The sequence below is a fragment of the Protopterus annectens genome, chromosome 13.part0 (assembly GCF_019279795.1).
Source record: "Protopterus annectens isolate FY-2018-M chromosome 13.part0, PAN1.0, whole genome shotgun sequence".
Taxonomy (NCBI): Eukaryota; Metazoa; Chordata; order Ceratodontiformes; family Protopteridae; genus Protopterus; species Protopterus annectens.
The window spans coordinates 777681856-777700082 of NC_056747.1; positions in this window are offsets into that span (position 1 = coordinate 777681856).

An 18227-nucleotide genomic window follows, 5' to 3' on the forward strand; every position below is an offset into this window, starting at 1 on the left:
GAGAAGGATGGGGTTCTTTCAGTGGGAACAAAAAGAAATTCCAGAATGTCTATAAAAGTATTATTATTTTTTGCAGGTAGGTTCACTTCAACCAAATTATCCACAGTCCAGTTTTTATACCATTGAATGGTTAGCCCTGATATTGCATACAGTGTCCACATTCTCCTGTCTGGGGGATACTGTGTACCACCGTAGATATCTAAAGCAGTTGGTCTTTACAACTCTTCTGATAGACACCATCTAGAGTCTGTGCTGCTGCCTGTGACTTTCATTTATATTTTTGTGGGAGATTGAGGTGGAAACACCCAGCAATTTTTTGGGAGGTAGAAGAAATCTCACAAAGACATAGGAAAATATACAAATTTCACACAAGTATTGGCCAGCGGTCAAGATAGAGCCTTGTTCCTTGTAAATGGTAGGCAAAGATGTTAACCATTATGCAAACTGGTCTCCAAAGAAAGCTGATATGTGCAAGTCTGATGGTTTGAAGTCCCAAAAACATTGTTAGAATTAGTGGATGCTATGTACAGGAACCCAGTGACACAAGTACAGGCAGTATTCAACCTCACAGAGTGGTACCCATTAGGAGTAGGTGTCCATCAGGGATCAACTGTGAACTCACTGCTGTTCATACTGGTGATGGACTACATTAACAAACATGTCAGAGGGGACAGATCAACAAAGTTGCTGCATGCAGATTATGTGGCATTACAAGCAGACTCTGGACAAAAACTTCAGAAAATGATAGGAAAATAGAATGCAAAACTGTAAGGTACTTGGGATGAACCTAAGTACAGGCAAGACAATTTTTATGATAGCAAATGACGAAATCAGATGTTGAAAATCAAGGCAGAAGTTAAAATAGTGGAACAGGTCAACAATTTCAAATATTAAAAGGGTGTTTGAGGAAAAGAGAAGCCTGAATGATGAGGTCAAAGCTAGAATTAGTTGGAACTGAAGCCTTTTGGTTTAGAATGTATCAGTAGAACACCAAAGAAGCTGAAAAGTAAGGTGTACAAAACAGTGGTGTGACCAGTACTACTGTATGTCACAGAAACCTGAGCAGTGAAGGCAGAGCATTTGAGGAAACTAGAGGTGATGGTGATGAAATGTCTGAAATGGGTAGTAGGGTGTACACTATAAGATAGACAAAGAAATTAGGACATCAGGGCAGAAAGTAGTTCCAATTGCAAAGAAGGTCAAAGAGAACAGATTACCATATTTCAGGCACATGTGCAGAAAAGCAGAAGATGACCTATGAAGAATATTTGCGAGAGAGAGAGAGCGAGAGAAAGAAGAAAAAGGCAAGAGAAAACAAGGGCATCCAGAAAAAGAGACGGAAAAGTGCATGAGAGAGGACCTGTGAACATCAGGCATGATTGTCAAAGAAGGTAGCAGAGTGGCATTGAATGAGGAGAGATGGTGACAGTTAACACAATACCTCGACCCTATGCAGAGAATAGGGAAAAGAAAGTTGATGATTTTTTTCAACCTGTATCTGTTCCTCCTGTGTTCCCAGCTTTAGAAGATGCTTTTTTGGCAGCCAGCAGATTTCCTGAAAGGCTGTCGATTGCTCCAAGAAAAGCTGAGGTCCTCAAAAGGATAAAATTAGTTCAGGGGGCTACCCACATTTTTCAAACCTCCTTTTCAAAATTTAACAGAAACTTCTTCTGGTTTAGGCTATTCTTTCAAGAAAAAGAACAAATGTTCCCAACAAGGAATCTGTAACCAAAGTTTCAAAAATCAGTGGCACAGAGATTTAACGATGAAAATAGGGTTCTCCCAAAACTAAGTGCAATGTAAGAAAACAGACTGATTATTTGTACCTCAGTTGTTCCCCCTTCCCCACCCTGGCAATTTTGTAAGTCTATCCTGGAGTTTAGGCCTTCACTTGCCTCTTTAGCACCATATTACCTCAGGTTCTTGAGTACCGAGAATAATTTAAAATGGTTATAATAATTGGCAGTGAGTTTCTCTTTCTTCCATTCAAAAGATTCCTCTACATCATCCCAATCCGAACTCACTTTTTTCTCCTATACTTTTCAAATGCTGTCTCAAAGAGAGTTACAGAACTTGTTCCTTCAGGATTTCAAGCCTGCTTAAGGAATAGCACAGTTGGTGATTCCCTGCTGAGTGAGAAAGTAAACCTATATTTTTTGTCTTTGACTGCTAGAGCTGCTTTCTGTCTTACTTGCTCCATTTTTTTTCTGTTCAAAGAAATCTTGGCCTGGTGATTTTATTATGTGGGAAAGACAGAGACTTAAATTATTTAGGTTTATATTTCACATGTTTTTTCATTGGTTAATTTGAATTGTCTCCTGACTGATATTTAAATGCAAAGTGAAATTCTGGGCCTTTTTATTTGTCTGAAGGATTTCAAGCTTGCATAAGGTATAGCACTGCTGCTGATTCCATGCTAGGGTTTCCAACCCACCCTCTTGTTTGTAGGTCTTCTTTTTCAACCTGGTGATTTTAAGCTTCCTAGTCCTACTTTAAATTGAGCTTAATAAGCTCATCCCTTTCTACACTACTGCTGCTATCTTGAATTTTTTTATTTGAATTAATTTGCCTTTCCTTGAATTTATATTGAAAAAGAGCATTTTGCCTCTTATTGTCTGTTGTACTGATTTACTTCATCTGAATTCATTGTCTAGCTAGCTGTTGGATAAATTAGTGCATTTTTACACTCTAGCAAGCACTTATTTTCTCATCAAGGTCAGTGGATTTTCCGTCTAGTGCACTGGCAGGTAGCATTGTCTGTTTAGGTAGTGGAAACACTTGAGATTTCTGCATGTAGTTTTATTGGCTGGAGAGCTTATTAATCAGTTAATCTTGTTTTTAGTGCCTTAATAAATTCTGTACAATTGAGTGGCTCTTGGCTCACTTATACAAAACAAAGTACTTTTATTGAATAATCACATTTTTATGAGCTGTTTAAGGTACATTTCTGTATCCATATCTTTAAGTTTGTTTGTGGTAGCACTTCACTCTGAATATACTCTCTTACATTCTCTTTACATTAGGAGAACTGTGATTATTCATCTAGTAGCTATAGGTGTTTACCTGGTCTTTATGAGCTGGGAAATAAATAAAAGGGCTCTAAGTATTTTTTCTCTGCACTTCTTTATATACTGTGACTGTACTTCATCAGTTAAAAAAAATGTACTGTTTGCTGCTGCTTTGCACTGTATTTTACTACGGCATTTGTTGCACTTGGACTGTATTTCACACGGCTGCTTTTACTTAATTTAAGAAAATAGCTGTTCTTGCTGTTTTATTCTGTTGCTATTATTCAAGAAAAACTGTACTGCTTTTTACGCTGATGCTTATTTAATTAAAAAAATCCTGATTTTTTTCTGTTGCACTTCTGTTGGCCATAGTATAGACTGGATTCAGACCTGCTGAATTCAGTTCTGTTTGTAGATTGAACACTAAAAATCAGGATGCTTTTTTTTGTAGAAGCCCCCCTCCCCGGTACCCTTGTGGCAGGAGTGTGCAATAGGACTATCTAATTGAAGGTTATTGGCTCAGGGCTCAGTTTGAGCTTGTTCATTGGTTTCTTTGTATTAGCTGCTTTGCTCTTGCTTGCATGTAATGCATCATTGTGCACCACCACACAGAGGGGGTAACCCTTGGTGGTTGTAGATGCAAAAGCACCAGTAGAAGTATTTACCCTTAGAAGCAGCTGCTGTCTAGAAGAGCAGTTGTTCAGAGAACTACCAAGCAGAGGTTTTACCTCTTATCGATCAACATCAGACCCTATAGATCCCCTCATTTATAGACCTTCTACTGTACACCCCATAGGTTAGTCACCCTAAAATAGCTTCCTGCCTGATGCCCCCTTCTTTTTCTCCTTATCTGAGCAGATAAGGAGAAAAAGAAGGGGGTATCAGGCAGGGAGCTATTTTAGTCACCCTAAAATAGCTCCCTGCTTGATACCCCCTTCTTTTTCTCCTTATCTGCTCAGATACCAGGTTCAAATCTTGCATTATGGACTGTCAGTTTCCCTCTGTTTCTCCTGCCAGCCTGGTGGACATGGGTTTTTTGATGCAGTGTAGCAACTGCCTGATGTACACTGACAACACTTTACTCCTAAATTACTCAAATACAATTTGCAAGAGATGTTCATACACTAAGCATCTGGAATCACTTCTCTCTTGTGCCCAGAACAGCAACATTAAACAGGTTGTCAGCTCACTCACCATAACTCCTATTCATAATATGCACCAAACACATAAACTTTCATATGCAGAAGTACTCTTCAGAAACCTACCTAAACACTTGAGATCTCCAAAACATAAACATGCTACACCTAACACAACACCCAAAGCACCCAATACACATACAAACGCTAGGACCTGTGTCTCACCAAATAAGCCCTTAAGGCAATGCACAGCTATTCTAAATGTTTTAGTTATATTGATTCTACAGTGAGACATACATATACCTCACTCACCTGGTTGAACAAGGAGAAGGCTACGGTCAGCTGTCTGTCTGGTGCAAGGATTCGCCAGATCCCACATGCACTCAAGTCTCTCAACAAGTACCATTATGACTCTATCATAGTTCAAGTTGGTGTGAACGAATTGAGATGTACACCTCTGGACTATATGAAGAGAGACACAATTGAGATCTCTGAATATGTGTCTCAGGCAGATATGTCCCTAGCTTTGACCAGCATTTTACGCTTGCCTAGGACGATACCACACTACAAACAGAAAATGATTGACTTCAATAATTGGCTTAGTTTCTGCTGTCATTCTAAGTGGATCCAGTTCCTGTCAGCCTGGGATGACATGATGGATAGATCATGCTGCTTTGCCAGAGATGGTCTTCACCTGGCACCTCTAGGCTTTCGGTTGCTAGCTAAGGCACTTGCCTCCCCCATAATGCCTTTTTTAGGCAAGATCAAAACAACAAAATTCCCAACATGAAAATATCAGACACAAAGAAACTAAGGGTCATGTTGCTAAATGCTAGGAGTTTAAATCAAAAACTGCACTCTCTGGAAGTGCTCCTCTCCCTGGAAGATGTTGACATCTATGCAGTCACAGAAAGAAACCTGGCTCAAGGCCAGAGAAAGTACTCTGGCCTTGCAAGGCTACAATGCCTTCCACACTTTCAGACCATAAACTGAAGGTGTAAGAACCAAAGGAGGTGGAGTATTTGTCTTCATTAAAGATAATTACACCTGTAGACTGGTAAGACAAGAAAACTCTATGGAGCTACTCCAAGTCCAGATTACCATGGGTAAGACCCCCTTCAGGTCATCATCAGTTAGAGGTCCCCTTCCATAAGCCAATATGCCCACACAGCTTATTAAGACCTACTTGAGAAAATTAAGGTACAACCTAACACCCTAGTCATGGGTGACTTCAACTATCCTTCCATTACTTGGGAAACTCGTACAAGCCTAAACTCATTCACACAAAAGTTCCTGGAATTTGTTAACTCAAATGCCCTGGAACAAATAGTGCACCACCCCACAAGCAGCTCCACTATTCTAGAGCTGGTCCCCACCAATATGAATGACTGATGCAATGCCTCAAGGGTAGGGCCCTCACGGTTTTAATCCAACCATAAATCATTTTTGAAGTAGCAATAGAACCAGAGCTCCTTAAAGGAGAAGTCAGGCTAAAAACTTCACCAAAACTAACTATACTCTCCTAAGGGAAGGTATAATCAACTCCCAAGCTCCAGTTTCCACAGATGGCATTGGCAGCTATACTAAGGTATACAAATGCCCTGTGTAAATATCTACATAAATGTATAGACACAGCCAGATGGGATTAAAGTAAGATCCTCAAGAAAAAAACAAACCATTCTGGCAGACTTATAGCATTAAGAAGCTGCTATCTAAAAATACAAAAGTGAGATTCCACAACTGATAGAGTACCCTCTTCAGCCTAAACAATCAAATAAGACAACTCAAAAAAGCTTCAAAGAGCAACTATGAGAAAATATTACCAACCATAGCCAAGGATAACCATAAGGATTTCTTCAGCTATGTCCACAACCTAAAACATAGGACTTAGATCTGTGCTGAACTAATCATGGATGGCATCACACACACTGACTTTGTGGAAATTGCAAACATGCTAGTAGACAGATTTCAGCCTCCTATCCCCCAAGCATACCACAAACAATGTCTTTCATCTCCTCCTCCCTGCATTCCAAAGAGCAAGTTATCAGTGTTCTCTCCAAAGCTAAGAACACAGCCTCCATGGGACCAGGATGTCATTCTGGGCTACATTCGTAATATTCTAAAACAACAGCTATCTACTCCATTAGGCACTCTATTCAACCACAGTATGAGTACTGGCTTTGTCCCCACTGAATGGAAAACAGCAATTGTTATCCCCCTCCACAAGGGTGGCTTGGCAACAGACCTGGGTAACTATAGACCCATAAGTTTAACCAGCCTCATCTGTAAGGCAATGGAACAAATCATTATGGACTTCATAAATAAGGATATAGGTGACCTCCAAACCATGGATCCATTGCAGTTTAGTTTTGTCAAGGGCAGGTCATGCCTGTTAAACCCGGTGGACTTCTTTGAGAACATGACCAGAGCCATAGACAAGGGCAAATCTATGCACACACCCTATCTTGACTTGGCCAAAGCCTTTGACACTTTACCAAATTCAGGCATCATTGACAAACTAACCCAGTTAAATATCAACCCCTATGTTATCAGGTGGGCTGCAATCTGGCTCATAGATCGACAACACTCAGTCAAAGTGGGAGACTTTATCTCTACCAGTAGAACTGGCACCAGTGGGTTCCCACAAGGGGCAGTGCTAGGTCCCCTGTTGTTTGTCATATACTTCTCAGAAGTCCAGGCCAAAACAGAGGGGCTGTTACTAACCCAGTTTGAGGAAGACTGCAAATTAGGTGCTATAATTGAATCCCCTAGTGATGTCAGCATACTTCAAAAGGTCCTTACACAGACCAATGATTGGTGCCAAAGCCATGGTCTTAAACTAAATGCTAAAAATGCATCATCATTCCCTTTGGTAAAAACAATGTCCCTGCTGATTATAAAATAAACAATAATACCCTAAGTACCAATTCAGTAGTGAGAGACCCAGGAACACAAGTTGACTGTGACCTCAACTTTGACCACCATGTGTCTACTGAGGTGAGGAAGGCATTCTACATCACTCACTTGATTAGCAAAGGCATCACCTCAAGAGCAAAAGAAGTTATAACTCTCCTGTAATCATCCCTCATCAGGCCTATTATTGAATATAATTCTCCCTTTGGTATGTACTATACCAGACACCTGCAGCAACCCGAGAGACCTCAGAGATTTCTAACTAGGAAAATTCAGGGTTTCCAGCACATTTCTTATATGGACAGACTGAAGTCACTATCATTGTACTCAGTAGAGTATAGACTAGTTAGAGGTGACTTATGTCTGGTTTACAGGGCTATCTCTGACCCAGATCTAATGGAATTGCTGCACATCCATAAGTCAAATGGGACTAGAGTCACACGTTCCAGGGAACTCAATCTAGCCTGAGATATAAACAGGTCCTGCTGGAGAGAAAGATACATCTCTCATAGGTTGCTACTGTTCTGGAATAGGCTTCCAATCCATATCAAGCAGAGCACCCCCATGACCCTGTTTAAGCTCAATCTGGATGACTAGATGGGAAACAAAAAATTTTGGGCAGGGATTGCCCCAGGTTCTCTCCTGAACACAGGTAGTCCTTGCTAGAAAAACCTTGGGCATAGACAATATCTCTCATCTAGTATTATACTAGAATTTAATGGCTTGTATAGACCATTGGGTCAATAGCCTAGTAACATCCAATGAACCTATGAACATATAAATGGGAAAGGATTTAGTTTAAGAATAGTTTTTGCCCCAAAGAAAGAAGCAAACTGGAGACCTGTCCTAAACTTTATTTTCTAAACCTTCACATCAATATCTCAAAATTCAAAATACTTCTCTTCAATCAATGTTGCCTCTCATTCCATCTCTCAGTTTTTTGTAACCTTGAATTTGAAAGATGCTTGTGATCTCACCCCAGTCCTTGAAGATGCCATATCCTTTTTGTGTTTTTCTGTGTCTTGTTCCCATTTTCAGTTTTTAATTTTGTCTTTTGTTTTATCTACGGCCCCAAGAGTGTTTACAAAGTGCCTGACTCTTGCAATAAGCCCATTGCAGGTTGCAGGGCATTCACATTTTCCTATGTTTAGATGATTGGCTATTTTTTGCAGAGTCCTTCACAGACTGTCAAGAGTCTCAAGCTATGGTATTCACATGTGAAAGATTCAATGTTTTCTCAATTCAATTTTGACTCAGCATCAGCACTTCTCCTCTCATTTCAAATTCCAATGTTGGGATTTGTGAAAGGAGAATTTACTCTGGTGGGTGAATCAGTTGTCTCTCAACCCAAAACACCCCCTATCCCTTCTAATTCTGAAACAGCAGAAGCATCAGACTTTGCTTGAGGAGTTGTGTCCAAAGGAGTGAGATATAGAGGTTCATAGAGTTTCTGGAACAAATAAGTTAAAACTTATAAATGTCAAAGAAATGATGGCTGTAATAATTGTTCTCTAATTTGTAACAATCTTTAAACTGCAGGCACTCTGCTAGTAATTGCAGACATCACCACAGTGATATCGTACATAAACAAACAGGGTGGAACCAGGTCCTATCCCCTTTGCAGACTAAGTGACTCAGTTTAGTCTGTTTCTCCAGGTTACCTGCATTCTGTTTGAGCAAATAATTGTTGCAGACAAGCTGAGCAAGACCAGAACATACCCTCATGAATGGATGTTCTGAATGCCTACAATGCTCCAGGACTAAATGATTTATGTTCCTTGTCTTGTGTTTAAAAACTGAAGAGTCTGCTGAGGTAATTGATCATTTCTTCTGTACATTTGTTTGTTTACATCACTGGACCTTACTAGAATTACTATTTTATACTCTTTGTATTTTTTGTATTATATTGGTTAACTGACAGGCTGGGTAATAGTTGATTTTACTAGTGGGTATTTCTTTTGAAAGAATTGCTTCTTTTAAATGAATTGCTCATTTTGCACTTCAAGTAATTATTTTTAAGTTAAGTTTACAGTTTTTAAACAAAGTTTTTTACAATATTTTTATATTTTTTAAAATCAGATCATTCTCAGCGTTCATGTTCATTCTTGGTCAGTTTTATTCATGCTTGCTTATTTATTCATGCTTATTCATTTAGCATTTGTATTTATATTGAACTGTTTTTAAATATCTGTAACTTTTGCTTTTAGAAACTAATTGATGATCAGCATGTGACACTTTAGCTGCATTTTGCATTAGTTCTGCTTGTCTGATGAAGTCTTGCTCACAGAAACAAGACAAAAGTGCTTACGCTATTTGTTTTTATGAATTAAAACTTGCCTTTGTGGATTGTATTTTGTTCTTTGGATTTGTCTTGCCACCTGTGGTCATTTTTCAGCATTTTTTGCAGTTATTTTTTGCAAGTTTGCTAATGCAAAACCTATTATTCTTAAACTTTCTAAGTTTGTATTCTTTCGGCTTTTCCTGGTTAGGGGTCGCCACAGCGGAACTCCGGTCCGCTAATGATTGGCAGTGGATTTTTATGTTGCAGAGTTGCCAGACCGATGCTCAACCTTCAAAGATGGCACACCCATTCACACACATACCTGCATGTCTTTAAGCATCACTCGACTGCGGGGAGGACATGCAGACTCCACACAGAAGGCGCTCCAGCCGAGAATCGAATGGGAGAACCTCTTGCTGTGAGGTGACAACGCTAACCGCTGTACCACCACAGCATCAACTTTCTAAGTTTGTAAGAGCAGTATTTAAAATCTGCCCCTATTTGTCCCCCCATCATTTTAAGCTTTGTCCAGATTTTTTGCTGTAAGAGGTTGAGAGGTAAATACAACTCAGATGCTACACTGACAGAACAAAAAGCTTCAGGATTGCTGACCACCTATTTATTTTTTATGAATGTAAGAAAAGTGGATAAGCAGTGTCAAAACAGACAATTTCTCAACAGTTATTGCCTTTCGCTATTCTCACCATAAAACACTTCCAGGCAAAGTCAGGGAAAACTCTAATGTGACTTTGTCAACTTTTATTGCTTTCAGAAAAAGGGATGGACCCAGAAATATACAAGATTCAGCTGTTTGATGATCATCTATGCATACATTTACCAAACATTACAAACTAGATTCCTGTTATAGGTCCAGAGCAGGCCTTATTAGAACTTTTCTCTAGAGTCAACCGAACTCTGATCCATCTTCCTCTTCCCTTGCTTTCTTATATAGCTTATACTAACTAATCTGATCTAATGATGGACATATGTATGTCATGGTAAACTTACTATAACATGGAGATGTTGGAATAATTGCTGAAGTAGCTGCATCCTCCCTCCATCCCTGTGTTTTTGCTATTTTTATGCTGAGGTGTGGGATTTTTACTTATATGTCCCATTCTTCTTCCCCTTTCATCAGCCACAGTTGCCACGCATGCCTCTTCTCATGAATGTGGGTAGGGACATTCCCAAGGGAGGTATTGTCAAAATAATGTGGTCAAAATAAGAGACTAACTTTCACATCAACATACTGGAGATGAGACTGATCCTTCTAGCATTGTAGGCACTTCAGGACTTCCTTCTCAAAGGTGTGATTTCTGTCCACATAGGCAATACTTCAGAAGTACAGTACATAAATAAGCAAGGAGGAACCTGTTCTTAACCTTTGTGTTAGGATGCAAGAAGGATCAGTCCACATTCCAGGTCATACCCACCTTTTAACAAACAGGCTGAGCCACTGCATCTGCATGCCTAATGAATTGTTCCTCAGTCATGCAGTGACAATCAAGATATTCAGTTTCTGGGGCCAACCTTGCCACAATCTGTTTGCATTTCCACACAGTATCAAATGCAGCAGCCACTTTGCCAGTATCCCTTCACAGAGACAGCCACCCAAAGACACTACATTCCATCCTTAGCCACTTAGACTTCTGTACATCTTCCTCTTCCTTCTATTAATAATAACATTCTTACAGAAAGTATCCATTGCAGGTCAAGAGTCATTCTCATAGCACACTTCTGGCCCAAGCAAATATGGTTCCCCAGTCTTGTGCCTCATCTGACATAACCCCCATGGCCACTGGATTAACAGCCAGACTTTCTGTCTCAACCAGCCAGCAAGTCTCATCCAGCCATAACCTCCCTCAGGCTGACTGCATGATTTTACCAATTCCATTGATGGCCACTAATCCATTCTTGCCTTCCAGAGTTCAGACTCTAACTGCCTCTCAAAATCAGTCCACTAGAAAACTAAATAAATGCAAATAGAAAATATTCTCTTTATTGACAGGTCGCTCTTGTTTTTGACCTGTTCAACAATTTCTAGCCAGACTTTTTGGTTCAGGTGTTAGTTACTCTTTGACTAAAGTCCATTTGGCTGCTTTATCAAGCTTTCATTCAGGCCTGAATTCTACTTCACTAGCCTCTCAAAAGATATGAAAGACTTTGTTAAAGAGCACTTTTTTTTCAGGCCAGCCATAAAAGATCTCACTGTACCATGGACCTTACATTGGTACTCCGAGCTCTCTTCAAACCACCATTTGAGTTAGCCTGTAAATCCTTTTTAAAATATCTTGATTGGAAGATCTTATTTCTGTTTATCATTGACTTCAGTGAAAATAATATCTGAACTACATGCCTTTTCCTGCAGTCAAACATATTTGTTTTTGTTTCATAAAGACAGTCTTTCTCAAACCAAATCCTACATTTTTTCCTAAAGTAGCCTTGGAGGCATCTTTAAACCAGGGAATTAATTTGCTAGTTTTTTTCAGAAAATTAATCTATCAAAGGAAAATACCTTAGGAATACATTGACAATTAAGGCTTTACTTTAAAGAACTAAAGCAATAAGGAAACAAGACCAACTTGCTATATCTTTTTTCCCAGTGTAAACTAGATTCCAAGGTTTTCAGAGTCATTTTATCTAGATAGCTAAAAGACTGCATCTATTTCATTTACTCATGTCATAAAAAAAAATCAGTACAGTCAAGATCCAAAGCTCATTCCTGACTTCTGTAACTTACTTCAAGTACTCTGCTGTAGATAGCAATACAGTCAGCAATGCATACCTTTATCAAGTGCTATAAACTCAAACTCATACTGAGGTCCAAAGGTTCATTTAGTTCCACCATTCCCAGGGTTATCTTGCCAAGATGCCATCTGGGAAGAACACAGCTGGGGATTCTGTCTCAACCACTGAAATGGACGAAGGGGCAAGCACAGGATACTAAAGCTATGCACTTGATATAACAATAGATCCTTTTGTCCCTGCATTTGTATCAATGTCCCATTCACCTCATGTCTTCAAAATTGTCACATTCCTTCCTGGATGGACTTAGTAGACCTGAATATGAAGTCTTTCTCTAAACTACCTTTTCAGCATGGTTGTATATGATACAGGGTTAACTCGAGTTGGCAGACAAGGAGGAGTGGGTCTATTTCATATGATCGAAAGCTCATATGATCGACAAACCTTTCAGAGAGACCAAAACACCGAAAGCTCAAAACACCGAAAACTCATTTGGTCAAAACTCATAACATCAACACATGAAATTCAAAGCATTATGCTCTTTCCCCACTGTAGCGCAACCCTGGAGTTAGAATAAATAGATGGGGGTGTGGGGGTGGCGAATCCCCCCACATACATAATAAATTTTAAACATACATGTGGATAGTTATAACAAAAATGACAATATTTATCTAAATAATGTGTGGGGCTCCACCCCCCCCACCCCACCCCCAATGTGTGGGGCTGTGCCCCCCACCCCCCAACTATTTTTTCTAACTTCAGGGTCGTGCTACAGTAGGGAATGGGCATAATGCTTTGAATTTCATGTGTCAATGTTATGAGTTTCGACCAAATGAGTTTTCGGTGTTTTGAGCTTTAGGTGTTTTGGTGTTGGTGAAATGAGTGTTGATCATATGAGCTTTTGATCATATGAAGTAGACCCGGAGGAGTACACAGCATTATAGGAAAGGGATATGGGGGAAGCTCAAGCACTAGAAAAGCTTCTGAGTGATAAATTGCCATCTCAGGTCTGCCACAAGGGCAGACAATCCAACCATTGAGATGGATGGAGAGAGACAATAAAAATCTATCATTATGCTGAGCACCTTTTATTTTTTTTTAAATTTAACTTTGATGTTATGACCATAATAACTGTGGCATCTACAGTCTGATTAGTATCTATCTAGGCAATAAATAAAAACAATACCTAGTAGTTTATGGATAAGAATATAGCGACATGATGCCCTTCTAATTTTCTTTTCTATATGGGTTTCTTGAGGAGGAGTATTAGCTCATTCAACCAACATGTAAAACCACATTCTCCACATTATGTTGTCTTGCTGGTGTGGTGCATGAGAATTCTAGTTCCTCTATTTTCTGTTTATGGTTTTCCATATCTTAATAAGTGTATATTTCTGCATTTCAGATGGGCATTTTACATTTTGAATATACTCATTTCTTCTTCTTACAATTTTGGGTTAGCAGTTTGCATCTTTTATCTAGTATTATTCCTCTCATTTTGCATTAGAGTTCCAGACAAAATCAGTCTTCTAAATCCTCAGACCAGTCACCTCTGAGAACTGGTAAAAGGCCAAATGCAAGAGAAAGCATAGTGTTCCCTCAATAGTCCATCATTTTAAACACTGCATCTCTTTCATTTGGGGCATTGACAAAGTTAATCCTCACTGGTCTGCATAAAGGTGGGATGACCTGTCAAATCCTCACCATCCTTGCCAGGATACATCCTGTAGGAGGTCTTTCTTATTTCCCAAGTTTTTTTCTTGGGTGAATCCTTCAACTGATAAGATGGTTCTTTTAGTGGTGGTCTGCATGGCAGAAGCCTGATGTGGTTGCACACCCTCCAGAAGAGACCCTTACAAGCTCCTCCAGTCTCTTAAGGATTGAACTTCTTTGTCACAAACTACTCAGGCTAACCCAGTGTTGCAGCAGCTGCATTCAAAAAAGTTCCATCTCCATAGAGACCCATTGTTCATCTGCCAAAAAGGGATTTCATGAATTAGACAGACCAGGAAAGCTGTGAACTATCTGTAACACATTTGCTGCTTCCCAGATTGGGGGGGGGGCATGAAGCAAAATGCCTCTGGGGAGATTGTAGGATGAAGAAATGAAATATAAACTTCAGTCCTAGACTGTAACGTTATGCTCTATTGCAATTCCAACCATGCAATTCATTTATAGTGCAGCAGATGGCTGTGTCTCACAGACTTTGATGATCACACTAAAGCCAGGATCACGAATGCCATTTTTGGCTGTCCATCACTTAAAGCCAAACTTGAAAGACAAGAGCAAGAAGGTAAAACTCATAGCTGTTGGGGTTAAATCTGAAGTTCACTGACACTCATTACTATGGATGCAATAAAGTCCATGCCAACTTTCATTTTAATGCAGGTAGCAGCAAGGTATATCACTGGAAAATGTCATTGTGGTGTGTCAATTTCCAAATCAACCACCCCTAAGTAATCTGGGATACCACAGTCTCCCTTCTGAGGCCCAGTGCTCTTTTCCCTGAGACCTTGCCTGACTGTCCCAGTCTGAATGCAGTTGGGGGTTGTTTGTCCCTCCACTTGTCCACCTGAGTGGCCATCACACAAAACAAGAGGGTGAGAATGATCATATCGAGAGATGACAGAACCCCATTCTTTTCTGACCATGATGCAATATCTCCCTCTTCTAGACCTCCCTCCTCATTAAAAGAGCTTAGCTAAAAAGAGGTGTGTAACCTTCTTCAAAAACAAGCCACCCAGAAGGCCTCACCTGAAAAGAAAGGTTTAGGCTTCTACTCAAAAGTTTTTTCAGTACCAAAATAAAACAAAGGATGTTAGGCCAGTTGCTGATCAGAGTTGCCTAAACCAGTACAATTTCAAAGAATCTCTTTGTAAAGTTATAGTGCAGCCATTCCTTCCTCATATATCAAAAGAAGATTGGATATGCTCTTTGGACTTCCAGGATGCCTGTCTTCACATCAAAATAGCTCAGGAGTTCAGGACACTGAAAATTCTGAGTAGGTACAGTCATTACCAGTATCCAGAGATTTGGGCTTACCATAGCCCCCAGAGTGTTCAGCAAGTTTATGTCCTTGGATATAGTGAACTAATGACTACAAGGCATCAAGATGTTTCTGTACCTGATGATTGACCTAATAATAGTCTAATAGCAATGAGAGATTCTCTTCTGATATCATTCCAGGCATTGGGGATCATAGTGAACAATTTGAAAGCACAATTAATGCTCACTCAAATGCTGACATTCACTGGGTGCACTCAGAAACATCCTGTCTTGCTGAAACTTTCTGTTTTTGGTAGGGTTTTACATTTCAATAATGCAGTCACTCAAATCTTCCAAAGCTGACCTGTTCCAACTGCTTGTTGCCTCAAGGTCATGGGAGTTATGGCAGCCACAGGCTACATGGTGCCCAGTCAGATACCATGTGAAAGTACTGCAGTATACTACAAAGGTACAGTGGAATCAGGTTCTGGATCTTATGATGTCCTCAGTAAAAATTTTGAAGAATGTCATGGAGCATTTGTGCTGCTGGCTGTGTGATTACAACCTATTTCTGAGCAAACCCTCACAGTCTCCAAATCCTACTCAGCTATCACCTCAGATGCTTCATTCCTGTCGTGAGGTGCATTTTCAGAGACTGGAAGACAGTCCAGGATTTATGGTCACAGGCAGGTGAGTCTGCCCATAAATGTTATCAAAATGATGTGGTCTTCTTCATGCTGCATGACTTTTACAATTCCCTTTCACACTATCCACACTGACAATATGGCTATGGTATGGTATGCCAACAAGTAGGAAGGAATTCGCTTTTCCAAGAGGCCTTGAGGTATTTGGCCTTGATGGGAAAAGGCTATATCTATAAATTATCTGATGATAGCCAGTCAGTTTCTGGGAAAATCCAGCTCTTTAGTGGACTGGGTCTGCACCAGTAGTCTGATGCATAAATGGTCTCTCAGCCATTCTGTACTGTGGAAGTCAATCTATGTTCTAGGGGACACCCTGCTGTAATATAATTGCATCCCCCAACCAACAATAAATGCAGCAACTTCTTTTCCCATAGTCATCCTTGGGCTTCCATAAGAAACAATCATTCTGAAACAACCCTTACTTCTCTGTACTTTCTTCTCTCTTCATCTGATCCCCAGAGTTCTTTAAAAGGACAAACTGTACAAAACAAAAGTCATTTTATAGCTCCATACTGGCTCCAACAAGTTTGAGCTCCCCTGCTATTGCCTTCCTATTATGGAGCAGCCTCTAATCTCAGGCCCTTCCAAATCCTATTGATACATCTGTCCAGAAAGCTTTGCCCGGACCTCCACTCCCTATAGCAGACCGGTCCAGTCCCTGACTTCTTGTCCCTCTGCAAAGACTAAACACTGGGAAGACTTGTAGGTATAGATGGACCTGCCATCCTTGACATCTCAGATGTTTGATTCAGGATTAAGTTATTTTTCTGTTGAAATCAATTTAGCAACAATATTCACTTTGTTTTCATCAGTGTGCTAACTCATTCTCTATGCCACTGCAAAACAGGGGAGGCTCATGCTATAGGACTGCAGGACTGCAGCCCTCCCATCTAGAAAATAAAAAAAGTAAAAGAAAAACAAAAAAGAAATAAACAAAAAAAAACATGTAGAAAATCACTCAGAAGTCCCAGCTTTTGCTTCACGCATGTACACTGTCTGGAACACTCGCAAACTTTTCCTACGCATGCACACTGAAACATGGGGAGGCATCCTTGCCCCACAGCACACTGGAACACTCTGACTGCTTTGTCAGCAGTCCAGATAAGGTGAAAGGCATCCCTGCTCCACAGTTGCCCAGCAGTCTGTGCAGTGACAACCACACAGAACAGAGGCACTCTGGACATTTGAGCTCTCGCAGCACGGGATTATCTTCATTACGGCATGGATTTATTCAGGGGAATGTATGTCTTATTGGCACGGAGCAGAGCATCGGATTGCTGGCGCTAAGGAGTGGGTGTCTGATTGGAGGTATGAATTGCTGGGGCGAAGGAGTGTGGGCACGGAGCGGAGCATCAGATTGCGGGGGGCTAAGGAGTGTGTGTCTGATCAGAGGTATGTGTGTGTGTGTGTGTGTGTGTGTGTGTGTGTGTGTGTGTGTGTGTGTGTGTGTGTGTGCAATGCCCCAGTTGCTATACACTGGTGGCTAGAGAGAACCCATGGTGGTGAGTAGGGAATCAGGATTGAACCCTGTACCTTGGATGCAGGTGGCAAGGGCCTGAATTCCCTGCCCACCACCATTTGTAAAAAAGCTTGCAGATTTTTGCCTCATATTTGTTCTGTTCTGTTCCTCATAAAATCTGTGGTTTCTGTGTGGTTTCTGCATTTTTGTTACACAGTCAGTCAGGGTGCAGTCAGTGGTGCAGGGGTAGCATTGTTGTCTGATAGTTACAGCCTACCTGGTTTGATTCTTGGCTGGGGTGCTTTCTGTGTGGAGTTTGCATGTCCTCCCATCTTTGTACAGATTTTTGTCTGATATTTTTTCTGTTCTGTTCCTCATAAAATCTGTGGTTTCTGTACTTTTTGTTTCCTTATACAGTCAGTGGTGCAGTGGTAGCATTGTTGCCTGACAGCTACAGCTTCTTTGGTTTGATTCTTGGCTGGGGTGCCCGTGCCTTCTGTGTGGAGTCTGCATATCTTCTCATCTTACAAAGACATGTGTCTGGAGTGTTTCTCCCTGGGCCTGTGCTAAAAATTGGCTTTTGTTCCAAGTCGGACTTTCCTGATTAACAAATGTTAAATAAATAAAAATGACAGGCATTTGAATTTCAGACTTCATATTCTTCAGAAAGTACATGGTAACACAAAACCTTTTATTCTAGCAATTTTCTAAGATTATAAGATGGATATTTGAAATTTGTCCCTATTTTTTGGACTGTATTCCCCCATTATTGGCTTCATCCAGGTTTTTTTGTGCTAAGGTTGAGAGCTATGGTGAGAACTGAATTCACTGAATATGTTTTGGGGCTGTATTCCCCCATTACTGGCTTTGTCCAGGTGCATTTTGCTAAGAGGTTGAGAGCTATGGTGAGAACTGAATTCACTAAATGATAGCCATTTAAGTTTCAGTCTTCCTCTTTTTCACAAAACAGCTGATTTGGCATAGTGGTATGTTGCT